Below are 21,276 nucleotides of genomic sequence, written 5' to 3'. Positions count from 1 at the left end.
TTAGACTTTCGTTAGGTATGGAGTCAGATGGTTCATCTTCAATGACAGGTGCTTCGGCTGACCACCTGGGCGGGTCAGCCGGGTTCTCAACTAGCGAAGGAATTGGCAGGAGTCTTTGATATCCAGGAGGAAGTTGCGCTCGTAAAATCGGGCGATCTTCCAGAACTCTTTTTGCCTCGTCTAAGAAGGGACAATGGTGGATGGCATGATCGCCTTCACACAGTCTGCAGGGAAATTTAGCTTTCCTTCTCTGTCCTGGGGCTTCACTCCCACTAGTTGACGGTGAGCAATCAACATGGCTATCAGAGGTTGATGCTACCGAATTGTGCAAACGGGGAGACCAGTCCCTTAGTATTCGAGGGATACAGGGACAATCTCTATGGAAGTGGTCTCCCTTGCATATGACGCATGGCGATTTAGGCCTGGTCAGTGCTGTGTGTGGATTTTTGTCAGACGACTCTTGTTTGCCCCCAGTCGCCTTTGGCTCCTTCTTCTTATTTTCTTTCTTCTTCTTCTCCTTCTTCTCCTTAGGAGCCTGGTTTTTGGTTTTACCAGTTCTGTCAAGCAAAGAGGAAGGAGGAGAGGAAGATGAAGTAGAAGGCTGGTGGGCGACTCTGGTCTGGTCTGACTGTTGACTCGACTGTTCAGGAATGGTGACGTTCTGAACGACATTGGTTGAAAAGAGCCAGACTGGCAGGCCAATTGTCAGTCCTGGAAGCGACAATGTGGCCATGTGGGGCGCACCAACATCTCCCCAAGAGGAGAAGGGACTAGGATTTCCACCAAGGGGAATTCCTTGGTTGGTGTGCTCCATCTTTCAACCTAAAGATCAACGCAGGAATTAAAGGGTGATTGTTCCGTTTAAAATAAATTTTAACGACGCTTTAGACACAACTTGCTTTTTCAGTTTTAAAGAGTCAAGAAAAAGCTAAAGATGACTCTAGTCTCCTTCGATGTTTTAACGAGCCCGAAGTGACAAATGCTCGGATGGACTTTTTCCGTTATAGAGTCTGAAAAAGGCCAAAAGGAACTGCTCTGGAGTTCTAGGCAGAGGGTGTGCCAAACTTTTCACAAAACCGCAGAATACTTTTTAAGGTACGGGCGATCGATCTTCGTGAATGCTGTGTTCACTGCATTGCGATCAGTAGGGCGGCCGACACGGCTTCCTAAGGATAAAGGATATATGCCTATAGGGGTCTCCCAATATATACACGACGGTACGTGGGATCACAATCCGTACTAGCGCTATCGTCCCTCAGGAGGAATCACCCACCTTCCACGAGATCGACAGTCACTAGGCTTAACGACGCCGGAACACGTCTCTAGCCTAGACCTCTATGTTGTGCGTTATGTTACAAAGCGTTGTTAAGTTCATTCAATTTATTTTACGTTGATCTTTTTAAAGTTTGCCTTTCAAGGTTCACCACGAGATGTATGATACAAATTCCTAAATGCAGTCTAAAGATGATAAGCAAGCTTTATATCTTTTCAACTTTGAAAATCCTAGCTACTAAGGGAAAAGAAAGACACCATCTTTTCTCAAAGAGCAATCAGCACACTCTAATGCACTTTTTCCTAAATCCAACATGCAAACTATCAAATGCAAAATGCACAATGCAGGTGTTTGTTTTCCGCTTTCTTAGTATTGATGCCTACAAAGAAAGCTTTTTGTACAACTTTGAATTTGCTTTTAAATGATCAATACAAACAAGTTCACTTTTTCGAAATCAGAGAAGATAGAAGAGATTACAACACTTAACGATTTTCAAAATAAAGACTTGTTTTGACACTTAAAAGAGACAAATTCAAACCAATAAGCAAAAGTAAATCTATAATCAATCTGCAAACAGCCAATGAACTCTCTTCTAAGATCACAATCAATCAGATCTGAATCAAAGGCTACAGGATGACTATTTTACTCATGCAAAGGAAAACTGTAAATGACGCCACAAACACATAAAAACACTTACAGTCTTTTTGTACAAAAGGAGGCGGAATCTAAGCAAAGAAAAGGAGTTATCTAACTGGTACCTATGCTGGTTAAAGGCTGCAAAAAACAGAGATCAAAACAGGGCAACAGAGAGCAGAGAACCCTAGCTGCACAAGGCCAAACTGGTTCAGCGCAACCTCAACACTGAGGATTTGAAATTCAGCGCAGGTAGCCTTCATGGGACCTACGTTGAAATGCAGACTGCCTTCACAGCAGTTGCGCTGAAGGAGAAACTCTCGTTTCTCCTGGGTTCTGGGTCACAAATTGCTCAAAAATCAACAGTTTCAGGCCAAATCAGAAACAAAAGCAAGGTATAATCAAAGGGATGCTTTGAAAGCTACTAAGATCTATCACAAGGATCATCAAATCATTTATGAATCCATTGTTCAGTTCATAGACAAGTCCAGCAACTGGATCAAAGCAGCAACTTTCTACTTTGCATCCGAGAAAGATGCAGTTCGATTGTTGCTGTCAAGTCTATGAAGTAAACAAATGATAGAAACACAAATAAAATGACTAAACAAATCTTCCCTAGCGGAGTCGCCAATTTGTTGTGGGGAAAAATGCCTATGCAGGACGATCCTATCCACCTAAGGTGTGACAGTGCCTTAGCAACAAACGAGTACAGCTATACTGGTTTCTTCCTTTATGAAATGTGAAAGAAGAAAGATCAATAGACTTACCGGTGTCTTCCGTTTGTCCCTCGATCCAATCTCCCTTCTCTTTGGGTGTTCACAGCTACTTGCCTTCTTGCTTCTCCAGCTACAGCTTCCTGCAAGATCACAAGAGAACAGCTACTTGCGACAAGAGAAGAACACTACACAAAGACAGATGTTCACATTCATAACTAGTTTAGGATTAGAAATAAACCAAATACACTAATACATTTATACATCAAAATACATCAGCATATAGGAGAAACCAAGATAGCTTTGTTGATGAATAACAAGGTTCAGGAACAGATACAACCCAGAGGGCTCCAATCCAGCATCTCCTTCCCAGCAAATGGAATTCCTATCTTCAGCCCCTTCAAAGCATTAAGCACCCAATGATTCCAGTCTCAAACCAACAGCAATTCTTTGCAATAATAAAATTCCAGCCTCTAGATCTCATGGAGGAGAGATCCATATATAGATGTTTGGAGAGAGGATGAGTCAGCTTGAGATCTGACTAGTGTCCTCTCCCTCTGTCAGTTCTTGAGTCCACTTGGAGGTTCTTGCTTCCACTTGGAGATTTGGAACCTCTTACCCATCACCAGTGGAATTCCCTGAGGCAAGTGTCATTTTGGAAGCTTCCTCGGTTCTGACACCTTGAGGAATGAGTCTTCCACTTGTCCAATCTCGCTCAGCGCAGGTAGCCAGTGTTGGAGTTGACATTCAGCGCAGGTAGCCAGTGGAGCCATTGACATTCAGCGCAGATGGTCAGTGGAGCAGTTGACATGATCCTGAATTGACTTGTTTTTGAGTAGTTTCAGGTGGAGTGAATTGTTGTGGTTTGTTAGCCTTGTTCCTCTAGGGGTAGGAACAAAATGTTTAGGGACTTTGGATCCCTTAGATTATGGACATTTCATGCTCAATGCTGTAAGGCACAAAAATGTCTATAACAGATACTTATATCATTTGTTGCATAAGTCATGTAAAGATCTAGGTTTTGATATGACTTCTTCTATCATGGTCTATATTTCAATGATTCCTATTGGAAATATGTAACTTGTATCCCCACTTTGCATGGGATGGATGATGTAATAATTGTTGTATTTCTATCATGTATAAACAGTTGGTATATGCCCACTCAGTTGGGTGCACGAGTCAAATATGGTGTATCCCCACTTGGTTGGGTGATTGATGTATGTATGAGTCATTGGTCATAGGGAGGTCATACTCACTTAGTTGAGTTATAGAGTCATGTTATTCTTTTGAAACATATCTCTATAGACTCAGCATGTACTCAGCGGAAGCATGGACAACATAATGTATATCAAAGGGGGAGAATAACTTGGTCTGCCCTTTTCCCTTGATGTCAAAGGGCGAGAGTATTTTGGTGTTGCTTGTTATCTCTAATAGTTTCTATAGCTTGCAGTAATGAACACAAGCATGGTTTCCATCAAGTCCAAATGGGGAGATTATTGGCATTATGATACAAGTGTTTTCCTTGATGGCAACTCACACACAGGTCAGTTTAGTTTTGATGAAAGGCAACCCATAGTGTAACAGATCCATTCAGATGTAATAGGGCATTGGTACAAAAGAACAGGAAGATGGAACTAAAGTCTACTAATCAGAATGAAGAAGTTGAAGGTAAAGGATGGTGAAAAGTAGTTTAAGATGTATACATAGGTCCACTTAGTCAAAATAAAGTATATACATAGGTTCATAGAACAAAAAGCACGTATATGTATAGATGCACTCCTGCAAGAGGAAAAGCGCGTGCGGGTTGGAAAATGAAGGAATTTCAAGAGTAGAGAATACCAGGGGACAATACCATGGTATTAACCCACAATATTGAGTGGAGTAACGACTATTTGATCCCACCCAAGAATACCATGAGTCCTAAGTGGTTTTGGTCTGAAGTATTGAGAAAGGCCTAAAGATATATAAGGAGGAGAAGATCATAAGGCCAAGGTGTGCAAGTGAAAAGGGTTTCTAAGGAATACTTCTATCTGAAGTATATTTTATGTTGTAAGGGCTATGTTGGTGATTTGATCTGAAATATTTTATCCACCTTGAATTTTGGATCAGGAACATGAGACCTGAAATGACTTATCATTGAATGATCTGATATTGGTTGGGTTTGTCTGAAGTCCAGAAAAGCAGCGAAGATATGAGTTAATATTTGCAGATCCATACGCTGGTTCACTTTGGTGAAGTTGCGTATACATGCCGGTTTGGCTCTTCCAAGTAGTGTATGCAAAAGAAAATTATGTTGTTCAGAGATTACTAGTCTATTTGATTACTACTATTGTTTTACTGTTGTCTGTCAATGAATTCTTCTTAGATCTGAATGTAAAACTGAATGCATAAGGAGTTTGATATCTGATTGATTGATCGTATAAGTGAGAAGGGTGATCTCTGCTACTGCCTGTGTAAGGCTTTATAAATTTACAGTAGATGTTCAGTATATTTCTGTTTGGTACAGACTTGATTCATAAATTTTATGTTTTAGTAGTTTTGAAGGTATACGCAGGTTTTATTAAAGGAAGTAGCATCTACATGCAGGTTGGGTTCAGTAAAGTAGCCTATACATTTTGATGCATGATTTTTGAGGTTGCAGCTGGTTCTGAATGATGATGTAGGTTTTTGGGTTCAGTACAGTGTTCTGATGACAGTGATCTGATTGTTCAGATTAACTAATTATTGGTTGATGCAGTTTGAGTTTCAAAGTTTTTGATGGGGCGAGTATGAACTAGTCCAAAAATTTATGAAATGTGGTCCTTGGAGGAAGAGAGAAGGTCATAGCCTTCTATAGGTCAGCGCCTACATACTATTAAACACATTGGCTAGTACAAGAGCTAGGGGGTTGCAGCTCCCTTACAATAGAAGCTGGAAAATGGGAGAAGGTTGTAGCCTTCTACAAGTGGGTGCCTGTGTACTAGTATGATTCTACACCAATGCAAGATTGGAAACGGATTTTCTTATTATTAAAAGAAGATAGAGACGAGAACAGTAGGTGGTTTTCAACCACATTGGGTTTCCACCTTAAATATTGTTGTTCATGTGTGTTTCTTATGTGTGATGGTTTATTCTAATTTTACTACACTGTTTATAGATCAACACATGATAAATTAACTAAATCACAAATTCTCTGGGTATATGTTGGTTTCACTAATCACAATAGCGTGTACATGCTAGTTCACTTCACAGAAGTAGCGTGTATAAATTTTTTTGGGAAATGAAAAATTATTGATCTAATAATACTGATTCACCCCACTCTTAGTATTATTTCCAACAAAATACTTGTTATTTTGCAGGTCAATCAAAATACAACCAGCTCCAGAACCCTCCTGTATCTTCAAACCATCAAAATATATAGTCCAAATGTTAGTAGCAATAGGGTTAATTGCTACACTAGTACTAATTACATCTATGTTACAAAAGTCATTAGCACTAGTTGGATTGCAAGGAAGGAGTTCCAATTTTGTATCTGATGGCACAAGGGATGGTTGTGCAACATATAATTCATGATCAGCTTCTAAAAAATTATTTCCAAAACTTACTTGTGCAAAGTTAATCGACTCATTAAGAGCTTCAAGCACAATGATGATATGTTTCATGAAAGCTCACTTTTGACTTAAATATGATTATTCTTACCCTTATAATAATACCACAATGTGACCAGTCAGTAGAGAAGTATCTTTACAAGTTGCTAGAAAAATTTCTACTTAAAAGTGATCCATAAGCTTCCAGAATGTCCATAATGACAATATCAATACATGGGTGAACTCTATGATTTGATGATAAATGAACTATAACATTGTTAAACTCACCAATTTCCTCCACTAAGGATCTATCTAATTGTATGATTCAGGTGTTGGTATTTTTCTATTTCGCATTGATCTTCTTTGCAATAGGTAAAGGCATGACATTCAGAGATGCACCAAAATGAACCAAGACATTATGGACATTATAATTGAAAATATCAAAAGTTAAAAGAAAAGGGGGCAAGTAGATCTAAAATTTACATTAGATGTAGTAATGGCCAATTCCAGAATAGTAGGGAACTTACTAGATGAGGCTTGCAAAGAAGAAACCATTCTACCCAATGGAAGCCGAGGTGAAAATGCTTGGATGATAAACTCATGTTGGCCTTACAAAATATTAGCACGATATTTCTTTAGGTATTCAAGAACATTATAATCAATATCCTCATCTTTGGAAATGTGTGATGAAGTGGTAGGCGGTGTAAATGTGTTTGATACCTTAGGAGTGACAAACTTGTTCTTATTATTTGTGATAGTACTCTTATAAGGTTGATCATTTTTGGATTTGGCATGAGTGCCCTGAGCAAGATTACTAGGAGGTAATTTTTTTGTCAACAATTGTTTCCACACATCTTGCTTAGGCTCCAGTCCTTTGATCCTCAATTCATATTGCTTAGGTGTTTTTTGAGGAGAAACTTCACATGCTAGGGGCTCAATAGAGCCTTGTGAATCATCATTCAATATCAGATCAAATGTGAAAATTGAATCACTAGCACTTGTATTTTCCTTTGTGGAGGCTAGTCCATCAGTCTCTTGAGTTAGCTATGAAATCTCTTATGTTGACAAAATTTCTATAACATTGGAACGCACAATGTTCATATTTTGCTTCCATTATGAGAATGTTTTCTCTGAATATGATTCTTGATGAAAAGTACAATAGTTTTCCATGCCCAAGTTCTCAACATTGAATACAACATTAGAGATTTGTGCATACTTGGTTGGTTGATTTATGTTCTTCTTAAAAAATGGATTAAAAGAATTTTTATTAGTAGAAGCCTCACCTGAATTCCTTTCCAGTTCATATACTTCATTGGTTAATGTTGGCTTGTATGGGCCTGACCCAGGTTCAGAGGTCATTTAGCAAAGCAAATCCTGGTACTACTGGCCCTTTCGGCAACAGTCGCGGAGCACGGACTGAGGCCTCACCTGAAGTAGTATGGGAGGGTGCTAGAACTAGGTTTCCGCACCCTGGGTATGTCTGATGGGCTTCTATAGGTTCGCGGTCCAACCCGTTGCTACGCGCACTTGTTATTCCTTCGCTACCCCTACTGTTGTTTCCGCGTAGTCCTACTCATGGCGTGACCTAGATAATACCCAAGTTCCTTGCTAATTAATCGATTACTTAACTTGTGTGTGTAAGATTTATGGTTATTACAGCATATTCAACAATCATATCAGTGTGTGCGATACATAAACTAATACAAACATAAAGAAGATAATGCACATCAAATACACAAAAATAAGAATCAACTTATCTTTATTAATAGTCAATCTCGATTACAGACTCGACACCGCCTTGCGCACTCAATTGCAGGGGTCCGTGCACTCAGTTGCAGACTCTACCAGGCCTCTACGCACTCAGCTGCAGAGCCTCTTCCTACTACTATGACCCAATACACTTAAAATCATACACTAATCTCGAACCATTCCTTCGCTACTCACTCTATCATCTACTATCTTTTCAACTTAGAGCCTCGCTCTATTTATACAATCCCATGGTATGCGGACCATGGGTAGGCTGACATGACTTTACATTACATTACATTACTTTAGTGAGGACAACCCTATGACTTAATCTCTACTTCGCCCTCCACGCCTCGCTCTATTTATACAATCCCATGGTCTGCGGACCATGGGTAGGCTGACATGACTTTACATTACATTACATTACTTTAGGGCGGACAACCCTATGACTTAACCTCTACTTCGCACTCCACGCCCGCAATTCGCGGAGTCTTACAAAACCTTTGACCAAAACTTGGGCTTTGAGCCCCAAAATATGCGGGATTCCATGCCCAACATGCCCCCAACACAATCATCATGACTCATCCCGAGTCACTCTGCTAGTGCGGCGATCTTGGCACAGAAGCCCCTCCAACTATTCCCATACTGCCCGGAGGTCCACGGTGCACTGTTCTGTTGTTTGCTATACTTGTTGCATGCACTCTTCTGTTGCTTCTTTGTGAGGCTCCACTATCTATTACGCTTCTTTTGGGCCAACTGTGTGATACGCAACTTGGTGGCATCCTTCTACTTTTGTTCCGCTATTCTATCCTGCTCTTCCAGATCTGGGGCGTGCCACTTGGGAGGCCATGATTCGAGCACAGATAAGATGGCATCATCAATTTCGATGAAATGAAGCTTGGTCCAGTTTTGCGTTGGATCCTTACATGCCTTGATATACACATTGTGCATATCTGCCTTGAAGTCTGCAAATCTCCGCAGACTATTGTACACTGTGGGGGATAGGCAGGCCTCCTACTAATCCACATCTGAATGCTCATCTTCATGAGCACCCAAAAGATCTTAGTCTCGTGGATTTGCATGGCGTCCTTCATAGCCCAGAGCGATGCATATTTTGCAGCCTCTGGCAAGTCCTGTTCAATATGAGGGAACTAACTATCCTCAGGCAGTTCCCCTATCACTAATAAAATAGACAAGAGAAACCACGTGTAGTGGAAGGTCTTGCCTTTCTCTTGAGCTTCCTTGCAGTTAATTAGGAATTCTTCGCAGAGGAACTCAACCCAGTTGAATTGGATCCCCCCCATGCATTGTTCTGCCAGCGCAACTACCAGCACTAGTACCTCGTCTCCGCAGAATTTTCTCATCACCTTCCTGACCAGGAGTTGGGTGGATAGGCACACCCCTTTATCTTTAATACTACTGATTGTGTAGCCCCTCTTCTTCTTCATGGACTCTGTGAGCACTAAATCTCTTATTTTTCCGGCTATCTCCGCGGGGTCCTTTCCCTTACAGGGAAGCTGGGAAATCATGTGGATAAGCTCTGCCATGGTGGGAATAGGCTTCTCCAGCCATAAGTACCCATCGTGCACCAGGAAAAGCAGCTGCGTGATGATGAAGATTTTGATAGGTGTGCGGTGAAAGTGCGGAATCCATAATTGGTAGAGTAGTCTGGCCTTCTCCACACCGCGCAACCATTTCTATGGCTCTAGCAGTGTAACTGACCCCTCCTTGCTCTGATTCATGAGGTTCTCAATCTCTAAATGTGGTAACTTCTTGCTTTCCGCGAGGTCCTAGTCTTCAAATTTCATTATGGGCACGCGGCTTATGGCCGAGCCCTCAAACAAAATTCCATCTGGGAAGAGAAAGGTTTGGAGTGCACTCTTAGTGGTATCCAATTCCTTGGGTACCTTAGCTTTCCCTTTTCACAGAGGAACGTACTCGGGAAATTTTTCTACAGTGCACACCGGCTGGATGTCTTCTTCCATTTCTTCATTCGCCTCTATCTCATCTATGAGAGCCTATAGGTTCTTCTCATCATCATCTGTCTCAATGGTGATAGCCTTGCCCTTTTCTTCCATGGAAATTTTACCAAACCGCGAATTTCATGGGGACATGCAGACTGGTCCTGTTGCCTATTTATCCTTCTGGGGCCTCGATGTCCGAGGTGATTTTGGAATTTATGGCGCATCCCGAACCTGCACTATAGGGTTCTGCGCAGCTTCCTTGGTAGTACTTTCTACAAAACCCACACCTCTCCTGGTATTTGTCATCTTGTCGAACTGTCTGTGGTTGTTCACGAACTTGGGGGCTCAAATATTGCTTGGCGCTCAACACTCTATGCTCTTCGTAGTAGCTCAAATATCAACTAAACAAGTGTTGCCTCGTGGCTAGCCCTTAGAGTTTTATAGTGTCTCTTGAATTTGAATTCGACCATTCCACCCACTTCTGAGTCATTAATTCATTCTTGGTGGTAGACCGTCCCAAATCTAGCTCTTAATTCGTGTCTTAATTGCCTGTCCCCCGCTTCCTTTTGCCTTAAATTAGACATCTCGTCATGAACAGTGACGCCAACGGTTACTTCCCAGTCTACCCGCATGGCAACGCAACCCCCCATACATGGGCGTGACCCTTGTGTCATGCTGTTTCTGCATGCACCTCCGTCATCGCGTAGCCCCCAAACAGACTCTTTTAGAGTCACACGTTCTCTTTCAACTATCTAGAGTGCTAAGACGGTGCTCCCTATGGCTAGTCAAGTGGTCACACCAACTGTGCGAGACTTCAACTCTCCTTCCAGCATAGCCCGTGAAAACTCCTCAATTGTCTGCGCGACCGCTAGCATTGTGCGTTCTACCATATGTAGTGCACTCCCCTGGTGACTGCATTTGGTGAGGTGCATTCGTAGCCATGGCAACATAGTTATAAATTCACAACGACATTCTTGTAATGCAGTGGTACGATCACCTGTATCTTGCCTAGTCATCCTTGGTTTATCGGCGAGACATGCCTGCGTGATCTAATTTTCCAACCTCTTGATCTCAGTGTCCATCAAAATTCTTTTCTTCCTCAATTGTACCCAGTGCTTTTCGAGTGCGCGAAGTCTAAGGTTCCCTCACCGGATGGCTTCACGAGTCCTTATATGTTCTACCTCGCGTAGATGTGTGATTTCATCCTTTTGGTCATCACGCATTGTCAGTACTACAGGGTCCAGTACGTGCTGATTCCTTTTTGTATTTTCTTCAGTAAGTACCATCTCCATTCTATTCCGCTCCTTTGGAATCGTCTCCGCATTCAGGGTTTTACACATGGTCTGGCAGGCCCATCGAACCGCTGGCACACGTAAGTCCCAATCATTTCGTCTCACCTGGTGAACCTTGTTCAATACTCTGCACACCCTATCGAAGGCTTTGTCACAGAGAACTAGTAGCGCGCGTCACTTTTCCTGATGCTATGCTTTGTTCTGATTCGTTATCCTAGGGCTGGTGTGTGCTTGTGTGGGTTTTATAGCATATGTCTGTACCCATCGAGAAAGGTGGGCGTGCAAGTTGTTCCGCCCCTGTTGACTGACTTGCATTTGAAGTTGGGGTTTTCCAAACCGTAGGCACATCATCCTTCTGCATTCGCGCCAGTCCTTGAAATTTCCTTGATGGGTACCCCACCATCGTGTGGGTGTTGCGTGCAGTGCCCACTTCAGCGCATCGAACCGCTACTGTTCTAGTACTTCACTTTCAAATTTTCTCATAAATTCATCCACCGCTAATAATCCATCATATGTCGGCAGCTCCCTTGCCTCTATTGTCATGCAATGCAATGACCAGATCATCATGTTGCAGTTCAGCGTTGTTACTTCATGTAGTCGATTCTGCCATCACTTTATTTCTTCGTTTGAATCGGAAGTGCAGGAGCTTTCGTGCTCCCATGAAATCATTCCATCTGCAGTTGGATTCACCCAATCCTCTCCTTGCACAGTTATCTTGTAGATACAGTCAAGATCGTCATCACTATCATCGTCGTGCACTGGTTCAGTGTATCACGCTCCTTCGACTGGATCTAGTGGTACTACTACGTGTAGTGACTTTTTCTCAAAGATCATTTCATGCTTCTTCATATTTATGACTCCATTCATATCAGTAGCCCAGTCTATTCCTAGTATCGTGGGATAGGGATTGATGTCATTGATAATCTCTATCACTTCAAAATCTGCCTGTGTGCTCACGCCTTCAATATCGACTGTCACCCCTTGCAACCTCCCCATGGGAGAAATATTCTATTGGTTCACCATTCATAACTGAATAGGGGAAAATTGTACCATGGGTCTGCCCATGCGTTCCCATGTTTGCTTGGTAGTACATTCACGTCCGAACCTAGATCCAGGATTACCTGATCCATTTCGTACTCGCATATTTGCGTAGTCAACCTCATCTCCCTTCCTCTGTGCAATGCATGCTTTCCATGTTTTCGGACCACGTGCTGTTCTCCTGACCCTACACACCTAGTGATAAGTTCCTGTAGCCCTTTGAATACCTTGCTATCATGCAGTAGTTTCATGCATGTCTCCAGAAAGGTAGTGAGCATTGAAGGATCCATCCCTGGTTCTAGTTGATCCTTACTACCTGAAGTGGAGGCCTCCGTGAAGCTCTTCTTAGCTTCCATGAATGTCTCTTTCGCGTGTTCTAAGTCAAACTCGGGTTCCTTTGTAGGAGCCTTTTGAACCCACGCGTTGTCTTCTAGTTGCTTCCCTTTATTATCTCCCATGGCCATACCACTCCAGAGCATCATGTTTACATTTGGGTTGTCTTCACGCGGTTTAGGCCTCATCATTTGTAAATTCTGGGTCGGAGGGGGCTTGAGTACCCCCTTTCCACGCATCTTCGCTATCAGCGGAGGGAAATCTTCTACCTCATGATCAAATTTATTACAGTACCAACATGATATCCTAGTTGGGTTTGTACAATTACGGGCATAATGCCTAGCCCTCTACAATTGTAACAAATTATCTGCCTGTGACCCCTTCCTGGTCCCATTCCACCTCGACCTCGACCACACCCCTGAAACCCAGCGCGTGCCATCCCTACATTTGGGTCGAGGGCTCGCATTTTCGCCTGTACCCTGTAGGCAAGAGTTCGATCCATCATTAGTTCATAGCTTTGGCAGGTGTGTTCGTCATGGCCTACCAACCTACAAAAATTACAAAACAATTGTTGGGACATCTGCGTATACTTCTGCAATAGATAAAAAATATTCGTGGTGTGTTTTCCTCCTATCTCATAGATCACGCACCATAATTCATATGTCGTACTCAGCCCTACCTGTGCCTCCGGTCTTAACGGAATTGGCCCTCCCCCTGGCAAGTAGTTCGAGAACACTAGATAGTGGTCCTTGTCGTGCCCTTGGCCTTTTCATTTTATGCACCATACTTCCTCGTGCACCTCCAGCCAAGTTCTCCTGTCCTATTTCAAACTTTGCATCTCCAGACACATATTCTGCAATTGTGTGTGGATTTTTTTGACTCCCAACCCAGGGTCTTGTATAGGGGTCTCATGCAATCTCAGTTCCATCTCCAATGCTTCGGCATGGGTGGAAAGTTTTTGCTGTGACAACTTCATCCTTAAGTGTGGCATAAGTGAGGCCACAAACCATGCGCAATGGTGTGCATCTGTTAACGTCATATTGGGTTCGTGGATTGTACTCCTCAACCTTTGGTCCAGATCCCAGGGGGTTTCACCCAGGGGCATCGCAATCTCCTTAAACCCAATAATTGATTTTGTTTTTGATCTTGGCCTGCTAAATTCCCTGTTCAGTGCAGTCTAGATCTTTGCAATTCCTGCGTTTGGGTGGTCATTAGAATGCTTGATATACCATGTTAATGCATAATCCTACAGTGCACTCACCAGCATAGCCTTTTTAATATTATCATCCATGACGACTTGTGCTTCCCATACTACTCTTACCACGAACCAAAATTGGTTCGGATCTTCATTTCCTACTCCTCTGATCACCGAAAGTTTGATCGCACTTTCCATACTCAATTACGGTGGTTGCAGAGGTGGAGTGGGTGGAGATGGAGGTGAGGGGGGTGAAATAGGTGTTGATGTGGGTGGGGGTGGTAAATGTGGAATTCTCTGTCTTATCAAACTGACCGCGCTTCTCGGAGAAACTTTCGCGAGCTCTTCCTCACTTTCCCACGAGGGTGAAATTAAAGGACTGTTTTCCAACTCCTTACTAATTCTGCTTCTATAGGTCTTCCCGCTTTGCATAGTCCCAAACATTAATTTATTCGCATAATCCGCTTTTCACACAATATCATCTTAATCCAAGTGTTCAAGGATTTAATATACTTACCTCGTAGTCCCTTGAGAAACATTGCTCTGCCTCACTGTAGCTGATGGTTGTGTCTACCGCGAACTCGGTGATAAATCCTCCTATTATTCGGTTGATCCAGTGGTACATAGCTCACATTATCTTATCTTCTAATGCTTCTAGTCTGTGCACTTTCTGGATTCCACACTATTGGTTTGTCGAGCCTACACATTCCTTGACTATTTGCTAACTTCGCGATCCACTCATGCAGCTGAGAAGGAAAGGATGCAAAGAAAATTTCATGGATTTCTATGTACAAGTATCGCTCCAACTACTATTCCTTAGATACTCACGGATTTATGTTCTCCTGTGTCGCGAACTCATGAATCTTCTTGTCCAACCACTCTTCAATTTCTTTCTTCATTGCATTCCAGTGGCACGACATTAGACATCCTTTATGCAAATCCTGGTCCCGGAAACAAAACCATTTGTTGGCTTGTATGGGCCTAACCCAGGTTCAGAGGTGATTTAGCCAAGCAAATCCCAGTCCTACTAGCCCCTTCGGCAACAGTCCACAGAGCGCGAACTGAGGTCTCACCCGAAGTAGTATGGGAGGGTGCTAGAACTAGGTTTCCATACCCTGAGGATGTATGATGGGCTTTTGGAGGTTTGTGGTCCGACCGCTGCTATGTGCACTTGTTACTCATTCGATACCCATGTTGTTGTTTCCACGCAGCCCTGCTCGGGGTGCAACCCAGATAATACCCAAGTTCCTTGCTAATTAACCGAATACTTGACTTGTGTGTGTAATATATATGGTTATTACATCTTATTCAACAATCATATCAATGTGCGCGATACATAAACTAATACAAAAATAAAGAATATAATGCACAAAAAATACACAGAAATAAGAATCAACTTCTCTTTATTGATGTTCAATCCCAATTACAAACTCGACACCGCCCTGCGCACTCAGCTGCAAGGGTCTGCGCACTCAGCTGCAAAGCCTCTTCCTACTACTATGACCCAATACACTTATAATCCTACTCTAAGCTCAAACCATTCCTTCGCTACTCACTCTATCATCTACTGTCTTTTCAACTTAGAGCCTCGCTCTATTTATACAATCCCATGGTCTACGGACCATGGGTAGGCTGACATGACTTTACATTACTTTAGGGCAGACAACCCTATGAATTAACCTCTACTTTGCACTCCACGCCCACAATTTGCGGAGTCTTACAAAACCTTTGACCAAAACTTGGGCTTTGAGGCCCAAAACATGTTCTGGGGGGATTGTTGGAAATAATACTGAGAGGGGGGGTGAATCAGTATTATCTAATTCTTTTGATAAAACTTCTTTATTTGTTCTTTGAATTATTTTTGCATGTCAGTACCATAAAATAATGAGCATGAAAAAAATGGAAACAGATAGTCACACCAAAGAACACAAGATGTAAGGCGGAAACCCAATGTGGGTGAAAACCACCTGCTGCAATATGTCTCTATCTTCTTTCAAATTAGAAACTCCTTTTACAATGGTTTTGTACTGGTGCAGTCCTTTACCAGTACGCAGGCTGCAACCTGCAGAGAGCTACAACTCTCTCTCTCGTTTTCCAGTCTCTCCTGGAAGGGAGCTACAACCCCCTACTTCTTTTCTTACAAGGACCACTTTTCATAAATTTTCAAACTGGATCCATAAGCATCAAATGATCATCAAGTATAAGAGAATCACCCATTCAACTGTAGTAACGAGATCAACAATAATAGGACCAAACCCAGAACACAACAATGATAAACAAAGATTTTAAGAGAAGTAAGCACCCTGCTCAACTGCTCGCCTGCTTACGTAAGCACCCTGCTCAACTGCTTGCCTGCTTACAGTACTCACCCTGCTCAACTGCTTGCCTGCTTACAGTACGCACCCTGCTCAACTGCTCGCCTGCTTACGTACGCACCCTGCTCAACTGCTAGCCTGCGTACCTCGCTCTGAGTCCATTGAACTGCCTGCGGACCTCCGCACCTGCAACCCTTCTGTGCCTGCGTACCAGTGCACCTGAAACCCTTCTGTTCCTGTGTACCGGCGCACCTGAAACCCTTCTGTGCCTGCGTACCGGCGCACCTGAAACCCTTCTGTGCCTGTGTACCGGTGCACCTGAAACGCTTCGTTCCAGCGTATGTACGCACTTTTCTCTCACTGTACCTGCGTACCTTCGGGCACAGATGATTTCAAGACTTTAGAAATAACCCAGACAGTCAGATCTATAGATCTAAACATGCGCCGAAGAGATCTCGGTCCATCAGTAGATTCACCTTATTTAGATCTAGACCAGATCTAGCCCTCATAAGATATTCAACCAAAAAAACATGCTCAAGCCAAATGATCTCCTTTGCTTTATATAGGAAAGCTCTTCCTTAAATCATGGATCAATACCACGAGCCGACACCATAATAACACAATACCGTCGGCTAAATACCAAGAGTAAAACATAAGAAAACCCCACATGTGAATTTCTTTGCCTTGAAATGTGTGCACTGGGGGTACGCACCTCCTGAACGGGATAACTGCGGGTATGTACGCACTTTATGTAACACTGACCTACGTGTACGCACCTTATGCAAGGTGTACTTGCGTACCCCTTATTTTCTTCAATATTTGATCGCTGATCATCAATCTCTGCTGCTGACTTGAAGTACTGTGATCTATCACCTGAATGGGTTGCCATCAAGGACAACACTTCAGCCATAATGCCAACAATCTCCCCCTTTGGACTTGATGGCAACCTCAAAGCTTCAGCTTCATTCTCCCCCTTTGACATCAAGGGCAAAGGGTTATGCTCCCCCTAAGAACATGCTCCCCCTGAATATGAACCAGATTTGCAACGAAGAACCATAATCCACCATGAAAGAGATAGAGACATATTGCATCTACTTCCAAGATCTCCTTCTGCACATCCTCCATAATGCCAACAATGCATTATATGCTCCCCCTGAACTTGTACCATCAATCAGAAGAGGTTCAGCAATAAGATGATGCATCAACAACCCCCAGCTTTTGCCTGAGGTATTCAAAAGTGTCCCTGGGCAATGGTTTGGTGAGAATATCAGCAACTTGTTCCTTATAAGGAACATACTCCAACTTGACCTTCTGTTCAAGCACTTGTTCCCGGAGAAAATGATACTTGATTGGTATGTGCTTGGTTTTTGAATGCATAACAGGATTCTTTGAGATGCTGATTGCACTTGTGTTATCACATAAGATGGGGATTTGTGGTGTACAAGTGATTTGAAAATCCTGCAAAGTCTACATCATCCAAAGGAGTTGGGTGCAACAAGATGCAGCAGCAACATATTCCGCTTCAGCTGTAGACAAGGCAATCGAACTCTGTTTCTTACTGAACCAAGATACCAGTCTGGAACCCATAAAGAATGCACCACCACTTGTGCTTTTCCTGTCATCCACGCTTCCGGCCCAATCTGCATCTGTATAAGCATGAAGTGTAAGATCTGTATCTCTAGGATACCATAAGCCATAATTTTGAGTCCCTTGAAGATATTTGAAAATTCTCTTCACTGCCTGAAGATGAGTCTCCTTCGGATTGGCCTAAAATCTTCCAACTATTCCAACTGCATGCATGATGTCTGGTCGGGTACCTGTCAAATAAAGTAAACTTCCAATCATAGATCTGTAGGTTGGTTGATGTACTGCTGCAGATTCATCATTTGCACTGAGGCTACATCCTGTGACCATGGGTGTACATACTGATTTTGCATCTTCCATACCATATTTCTTCAAAATCTGTTTGAGATACTTGGTTTGAGATAAAAAGATTCCTCCTTCTTTTTGTTGGATTTGCAAACCAAGGAAATATGTCAGTTCTCCTAGCAAGGACATTTCAAATTCTTTCTGCATGACCAAGGCAAAGTTTTGACTCATAGCTTCTTCATTGCTCCCAAAAATAATGTCATCTACATACACAACAAGTATTAGCAATTTGTCATTTTCAACTTTTATATAAAGATTGCTATCTGTCGATCCTTTTGAAAAGCCTTGTTGATGAAGATATTTGTCCAAACGGTAGTACCAAGCCCTTGGAGCTTGTTTGAGACCATAGAGAGCCTTTTTCAATCTGCATACAAGATTTGGATCATTTCCAAGAATGAACCCATCTGGCTGTTCAATGTATGCTTCTTCTTCCGAGTCTCCATTCAGAAAGGCTGATTTCACGTCCATTTGAAATACTTTGAAGTTTTGAAAACTTGAGATAGCAAGGAACATTCGGATGGCCTCAAGTCTTGCAACAGGAGCAAAGGTTTCTTCAAAGTCTATTCCTTCTTGCTGTGCATACCCTTTACAAACAAGTCTGGCTTTGTTTCTAATTACTTCTCCATTTTCATTCAATTTTTTTTGAAGACCCATTTTGTCCCGATAACATTCTTATCTTTTGGTCTAGGAACCAGCTCCCAAGTGTTGTTCTTTTCGATCTTCTCGAGTTCTTCATCCATTGCTTTCACCCAACATTCATCTTTGCATGCCTCTTTCACATTTTGTGGTTCAGTAGAGGAGAGTAATGCCAAATAGCTTGAAGCTTCTTCAACTGTTCTTCTTGTTTGTACACCTCCTTCTTTCTGCCCCATAATATGAGATTCTGGATGGTTCTTTTGAACATATCTGGATGGAGTCTTTTCTTCTATTCTTGTTTGCTCCTCTGGTTCTTCTTGAGGTTCTTCTTCTTCATCATTTTGTCGTTGGGGGTAGCCTTTATCTTCTTCGATGTCTTCATGATGTACTTAACTAGGAATGTATCCCTTCTCATCAACCACTACATCAATGCTGTCAACAATTCTGCCAAGTCTTTTATTGTAGCATTTGTATGCTTTGCTATGTGGAGAGTAACCAAGAAGAATGCCTTCATCTGCTCTAGGTTCAAGTTTGCCAAGCTGCTCATCAGTATTCTTGATATAGCATTTGCTCCCAAAGATTTTGAAGTGCTTTACTGAAGGAGTCCTACCACTCCAGAGCTCATGAGGAGTTTGAGTGTTGTTCACCCAGACATTTGTTTTGTTGAGAATAACAACTGCAGCATGTGCAGCTTCACCCCAGAAAGTTGCGGGAGTTCCTGACTCATCAAGCATAGCACGAGCCATTTGTTGGACTGTTCTGTTCATTCTTTCCACAACTCCATTTTGCTGAGGAGTTCTTGCTGTAGAGAATTCTCTTCTTATCCCATGTTCTTCACAGAAATCGAAAAATTCATTTGAAGTAAATTCCCCACCTCTGTCGGATCTGAGGCACTTAATTTTGTGACCTGATTCATTTTCAACCAAGGCTTTGAAGGATTTGAATTTTTCGAATGCTTCATCTTTGTGCTTCATAAGTCCTAACCAGACAAACCTGGAGAAATCGTCAATGAATAATATCAAGTATTCTTCTCCTCGAGGTGTTATTTTCTTGAAAGGACCGCATGTATCTGTATGTACTAGCTCAAGAGGCATGCTAGCTGATCCTTCTTTCTCTGGAAAGTTAGTTCTGGTTTGTTTTCCAAACTGACATGATTTGCATATGGTGTTGTCAGGAATTTTGATATCTGGAAGATCGCGAACTGCCTGATATTTGCATGCTTTCCTTATTTGTGAAAAACTTAGATGTCCCAACCTCCGATGCCATAACCAGTGCTCATCATCCTTGCTCAGATAGCATTGTTGTTGTCCTTCTTCAAATATGTATAGATTATTTGGAGTTCTTTTGCCTTTGATCCCTGTTTTACCTGTATCAAGATCACGAACAAGACATCCATTTGATCTGAATATAACCTCAGTTCTTTGATCACACATCTGGCTGACACTTAGAAGATTATGCTTCAATCCATCAACATACAAAACATTTCCAGCCTTGACCTTTTCTTTTAACTGAGCAATGCCTTTTCCTTTTATAGTTGCAGGAGTATCATTTCCAAAAGAGACTTTCTTTCCCTTTTCTAGAGTAGAATAAGACTCAAGTTTTTCTTTATCACCTGTCATATGCTTCGAACATCCACTGTCAATGTACCATAGATTTTCCTGTCCCTCTGCATAAAATGCTATCCCACATCTTTCTGTTTGAGGTTCCTTTATTCTCCATGTTTTGGTGCTTGAGGCTTGTTCCTTTTTCTGCTGAAACCTGCTCCTGCATTCAGAGTCTTCATGACCAAAGTTATTGCAAATAGAACATTCAACTTCATTTTCAAGAACCGAAAAGTTGTTATATGTCCTTTTTGTAATCCCCGGCATACTTCTTTGTTTTTGAGCTTCCCCAGTCATGATCGTTTTATATGCAACACATTGGGCTGCTTTGTGACCAAAGTTATGGCAAGAAAAGCATTGTCCATTGAAGAAACTTCTGCGGTTATCGAATCTACCAGCCAATTGATTGTAATTTCTATTGTCATCTATTCTTGAACCAAATTGAGAAGATTTTACCTGTGGCTGGTTGTAGCTTTTGTTCACCCTTAAGATGGGTTGCCCCTGATAGTTTATGTTTGTAATTCGTCCCTGCTTTACCTGATGATCTTCATTGTGCTTTTGCTCATTTCTTCTTGCTGCATCAAGATAACCTTTTGAGGTGGATGCTTGAGAAGTTTCTCCATTATAGCCCAGACCTGTCTTGTTTAGTGGAGACCGCTGCACATTGATAATCTCATCCAAAGTTTCAGATCCTTTGACAAACTTGAGATTAATAGCTTTTGTTTTCTCAATCTCTTTTCTAAGACCAACAATTTCACCTTCTAATTTTTCAAGATGTTTTTCCTTTTCATCAAGTTGAAATTGTAGAGTATCAATGATCATGTTCTATTCTTCTATACATCTCTTGAGTCTAGTAATTTCATCATAAAGGTTATCCACATCTATAGCATCCATATAATCATCATCTTCAAATGCCATTAACAACTTATATTCATTACCTTGTTCATCTTCATCACTGTTTGATAGACCATCACTATCTTCATGAGTGTAGTAGCTTTTCTTATTTGCATTCTGTTTCTTGTTCCATCTAGCAGGTTCCTTT

The sequence above is a fragment of the Pinus tabuliformis genome, chromosome 4_2 (genome assembly GCF_031772625.1).
Source record: "Pinus tabuliformis cultivar Carrire ecotype Pingquan chromosome 4_2, CPIR1, whole genome shotgun sequence".
NCBI classification, from domain to species: Eukaryota; Viridiplantae; Streptophyta; class Pinopsida; order Pinales; family Pinaceae; genus Pinus; species Pinus tabuliformis.
The sequence above is the reverse complement of the archived record's forward strand: the minus strand, read 5'-3'. Positions refer to the sequence as shown.